At 34.9% G+C, this 5,686-nt stretch overlaps 1 pseudogene; it reads left to right on the top strand.

Annotated features, from left to right (window-relative positions):
• The first annotated feature begins 261 nt into the window (after window positions 1–261).
• LOC145261288 (5S ribosomal RNA) lies at window positions 262–378 on the top strand (annotated as a pseudogene).
• The last annotated feature ends 5,308 nt before the right edge of the window (window positions 379–5,686 follow it).

Genomic DNA, 5,686 nt, shown 5'->3' with positions numbered 1-5,686 from the left:
ATATATACGTGGGGGTAGTCGGATGTTTAACTGTTCGCTGTTTCACGAATGCGCATGCGTGAATTGTTCACATGACAGATTGATTATCTAAAAAAATAAGTAGGTTTAGAAAATACTTTTGAAAACTCGTGCCAATCCGGTCTAATGTAACTCATTAACTTTCTAACTTTAAATTTTGGTTTGGATCTCAGCTCGAGTATTTTTTTTTTTTTTTTACTTACAAGAAGTGGACTGTTTAGAAAAAACATAATACTCGCTTGTATATACGGCATAATCGCGTTGACACACCGGTTCTCGTCAGATCACCGAAGTTAAGCAACGGCGAGCCTGGTTAGTATCAGATGGGTGACCATTTAGGAATTATAGGCGCTGTATGTGCTCTCCGCTTATCTCGGCATTTGTTTCTAGTCGTCTTCACTTGCCACTGGTATTTAACAATGTCGACTCAGGAGAGGTGTGGTTGGTGATTGCGCACCTCCTGCCAATAAGACTTTCACGCGCAGGCACCCCTTCGTGGGTAACCATAGTCTGTCAAAGACTGAGGCCGCCCCCTTTTTTTTTTAATACTGGCTTGTACATGTCTCAGTTTTGTATAAATTAAGATATAACATCTGTGCATATTTTTCGACCGGGCAACGCCGGGTGGCCTGCTAGTTATTGTATAAAAATAAAATTTAAATATTCATCATTAACAATATTTACTCTTGTATACACGTGTTTCAGAAATTTCAATTTTATTATCTACCACAGGATAGAAGATTGACAATTAAATGCATCTCTTTATCAGCACGATATTTCTTTACTAACAGGATTCATGGAAATGCCACGAAATGATAAACTTCTTCATTTAAAAAATATGTCTTAATAAAGCTGATTTTTTTTTCTGGATAGCGCAAAAGTATAGCTTTGGAGACAGAAGAAACAATAACACGCCGCAAATATGCGTTTAGTAACATTTCTATAAAAATAGTATTCATTGTATTTTTAAATATAGAACTTTCCCAAATGTACTAATAAATAATAGTAATATTGTGCTACATAGTTCAATACAAATAATATAATAACATTGTAAGATACATTCTCATTTACACTTTCAGTCCAGTATCTATTGGCAGACAATGTTCTTCTTTTCTTTTTGCCCTATTTTTTTTTTTTTTTTGAATGTCGCTTTTTTTAAATAATTATTCTTTGTTTTAATCGTCTACTGACTTATTGTTCAAATCAATAAAACGAATGTCACTTTTGGAAGTGCATTTATGTAACATTTATTTTAGTCGACAGGACAAAAGAAATTGATTTGGGAACGATTCATTTTAAAATTAGTCATGTCGAAATTCTTTTCCTTGGCGACATCAAATTAATCACCACTCACCATCAGATTATCTTATTTACTAATATGGGTGAAAGGTGATAACGTATGTACGAACATGATATTGTTTTAACATTTTATTATATAGTAACTTATTAGTATTGTGATACCGCCAAACACTCACGTTTGACAACTAATTTATACGTATTAAACAATTGTTTATTGGGTGTTTGGGAATATTCTATTTTCATTCTAAGGAAATTCAGCATTATGATGTCAGAGTGATTTGGAATATTCCATTTTCTTTCTAAGGGATATCAGGATGATAATGGTCGAAACGAATAAGCGTATTATTAGCAATATAGCAATATAGCAATAGGGCCTGCGAAAATTCTACAGAACGAGAAATATATTTAATCAACAAATATGTTTTGATAAAGCTTATATTTTTATGGACAGCCTCCCCCCAATTAGCTTTTTAGTGGATAGTAAAAATCAATAACATGTAGCAAATATGAGTTTATTAATATTTCTATAAAAAACAAATAGTGTCCATTGTATTTTAAATATAGAACTGACCCAAATAAGATAAATTAATAAGTACTAATAAATACTCAGAAAATAATATTGTGCTACATAGTTCAATACAAATAATAAAATCACATTGTAAGAGACAATCTTTAATTTACTTCTTCAGTTCAGCATCACTTTTGCCCTGGGTTTTTTTTTTTTAATGTTCCCTTTTTAAAGTAACGTTTCACTGACATTTCTTTTCGGTGACGAACCGAGGTAAACAGATGGTTCGTCTTTTACTTCCTCTGGCTGGATCTGGAGAGTTTGCTGTATACATAAAGTTGAGTGTGGCAAGAGAATCCTGGTATTCTACTATAATAAATTGTAAGCTTTCAATTCGTATTTTTTGCTAAAATATTTCAAACAGCATAAGCCAACGAAGTCTCACTTTCCTGTACGTTTTACACTGGGAAAATCTTTCGCAAGAAAAATATTATCGCTTCTCCGTTTGAGACTGCGTTTAGAACACCCTTTTTAATCTACCTACCAGAAAAATCATTAACTAAGAAAGAGTCTTGATTTCCGGATTTATTGACAATTAATAAAGAAAGTATATATTTCGCCACGTAAGTATGAACCTCAAGCATCAGCATCTTCAACATTGTACTAGCTATGAGAGAGCAACAACAATCAGCACACCGCTAAAACTATTAATACTACTACTGTTGCTGATAAACTCACACGGTCACATTTCTACACCCAACAAACACTTCCGCTTCTATAAAGCAAGCGACAAGGACCTATCAGCACTAAAACCCCGGGATACGGTGGCCCTAGGATACAATTTTTTTTCAGATTACGATTTGGAATACGATGTCTTTCTGATCCTTGTTACGGTATTTGCCCCGCCTTACATTGTTATCTATAATGTTATTTGATTATATATATATGTGTATTGTATACTGTAATGTATTTTGTTACTAATTTTCAATGCCGTATCCCGGGGTTCTAATGTATTAATACTGCGGATAATGCACATATGACAAGGAAACAACTGTAACTACTACTACTACTACTAATAATAATAATAATAATAATAAGAAGAAGAAGAAGAAGAAGAAGAAGAAGAAGAAGAAGAAGAAGAAGAATAATAAATCGATGTAATAATGCAAATTCATTTGCAAATGTTATCAGAAGATGTGGAGAGCACTGGAAAACTGGGAAGACTTGATGTCACTCAGCTTCCAGAGAACACCACAGGCTGTTTTCAAGGAGAGATCCTTTATGACCCGTGTGAAAGCTCCTTGTGAGCCAATAGTAATAATACAAACACTAACCAGCCCCGCGCAAAATGCAACAGAAATTAAATTTAAAACAAAAAAAAATGGATAAATAAAATAAATCAGCCTCAGCTTATATCGCAAAAATTGTCGTGAAGAGTCAAAGAGGATGGCAAGACCAACTTCCACTGGATGGGTGCAAAGAGTACTCGATGCTTGCCGGCCGAATTCCAGTGAAGATCAATGGTCGATGCCAGTGAGAAATCAATGGTAAGCGGCTGTTGTGATAATGCAAAATCATTCGCCAAGGTTATCCAAAGAGATGGAGAACAGTGGGGGAAGATTGTTGTCATCCATACTCCAGTGACTAATCTCTGACGATGGCCTGAGTGAGAACACCTAGTGAGCACAAAAAATAACGCACATGCACATGTCTCTACCCAACTAACTCCTTGCTTTTGATAAAACAAGCAACAACAAGCTAGCAAAATTACAAACAATTACCACTGCTAACAATACACGTCCATATATATCTATAGCAGATAGATTTACGCTCATATGAGCCAACCATATCAGGCATACTGTCTACCTTAAACTTAGTTACAATATCACAATATCACAAGCAAACTCTCATATTAAGGCAACACAACACGCACACACATCAATTAAAATGTTATTCTCTAAATGAAATGTTTTTACGTTTCCAACCGCTGATTTATATTAATTTAATCATTGTTTGATCATTACATTTTATCCTGTTTCTGTTTGTCCTGTATTTAACAAGGGCAACGACATGCTTTTGTAGTAACGGTGTGCCTATGCGTCACTCGGCGCTAACACAATGCTAACCCTAACCCTAACCCTAACCATAACTCCTAACTTCGCTTAGAATTCATAAATGGAAGAATCCATAAATATCAAGGTTCATATACATAATTCTAGAATAGAAATTTATGGCTGGAAGATAAGGGTTCTCTGTTTGCTTAACATATCTATACAAATAATACAATCTATCTATATATCTATAAAAGTGAAGCTGTCTGCGTGTGTGTATCTATGTGTGTCTGTGTGTGTAAATTTACCTACAAACTACTCTGTCAATTTTCAGTCTACGGACTCGAGATTTGACATAAGGGATATTGAAATTTGGGAAAATCTTTTTAATCGGTTTTCGGGCAGAAGTTTGTCTGTCAAGGGGTTAAAGTTCAACGATTTGACCTTTGAAAACTCTACCAAACTCCCTCGCCGATTTTTGGTCTAAACACTTGAAATTTTAGATGTAGATTACTTGGACATAGATCAACCTTTTAATTTGATTTGAGCTCAAAACAATAAATGTTAAGGGGTCAAAATTAGAGTCAAAGTTTTAAAAACATTTGCAGACTCTACCAAACTCCTCCGAGAATTCTGGGTCTAAACACTTGAAATTTAAGATATAGGTTAGCTGGACATGAGTAAATTATTTATATATATGCACATAAAGTCATGGACAGTACATAGGGCCCGAGCAATATATAGCTGATTTTTTTTTCTTTTGGATAGCGCAAAAATATCTTTGAAGATAGAAGAAGCAATGACACGCCGCAGATATGAGTTTAGTAATATTTCTATGAAAATAGTGTTCATTGTATTTTTTAATATAGAACTGTGCGTTCAGTAATGATTCGAGCAAAAGTCCTCAAAGCAAAGCTTTCCAATGTGGAAGTAGTGCACGGATAGTTGGCTTCCTCAGCCATATGTGAAACATCTATTATCGGCGTACGAGTATGCGTAAACAATTTGTAATCATTCCAAGATTTCGCAGTTGTGTAGCACAAGTCATGCGAATAGTAAAAAAAAAAAAAAAAAAAAAAAAACAGAAATACAGAAATACATGATCTGTATCAATGTTGGTGCAAAGATGCGGCAGCTGATGCACGACCAGTGCGAAACTGCTCCATCTCTTCAGGGGATTGAAGATATCTGCCCCCAACTTCATCGCAACATAACTAAGTGCAATCATTGACCATACATGTGAACAACTCAACTAGAAAAACCAAAAATAAATACTACGTATCTATTTCAATAAAACTGCTGAGGCGACTCCATGTCTCTTGCTGTACGCGTGTTTCTCGCTTCTACGTGACTTATGCATTATTAATTCTGGTATTTACCTGACCCGGGGTTAAAAGTCATGATAAGGTGCTAAATTGAAAAAAAAAAAAAAACAGTGCAGTAGGATTAATACACTATGTCCCTCCAAAAATGCCTGAGCAGCCCAGTCGACATTATCTGATGGAAGGTGACGGTGGCTTAGTGGTTCCTATTTACTTGCCTCGTCACGAGGGCAGAGTAAGACACCAAAGTCAGTTTTTAATGTGGGGGGATCAAAAATGAAAATTATCTTAGTCGTTAAGGATTTCTCCTCCACTAACCGCGAACAAAAAGTTAAGTGTAGCATCAGAACAGATACTACACTTTGATCTTGTTTATATATTTTATTGAGAAAGAAAAAATTGAACATAAAAAACGTACAAAAAATTCAATTCAACAAAATTAGGCACAAGGCCCTACAAGAAATTGGGAGGGGGAGGGTACAGGGTCT

Source organism: Euprymna scolopes, chromosome 37 (assembly GCF_053919585.1).
Source record: "Euprymna scolopes isolate OS-2025 chromosome 37, ASM5391958v1, whole genome shotgun sequence".
Taxonomy (NCBI): domain Eukaryota; kingdom Metazoa; phylum Mollusca; class Cephalopoda; order Sepiida; family Sepiolidae; genus Euprymna; species Euprymna scolopes.
Note: the sequence above shows the minus strand (reverse complement) of the source record. Positions and strands in the feature narration are given on the sequence as shown.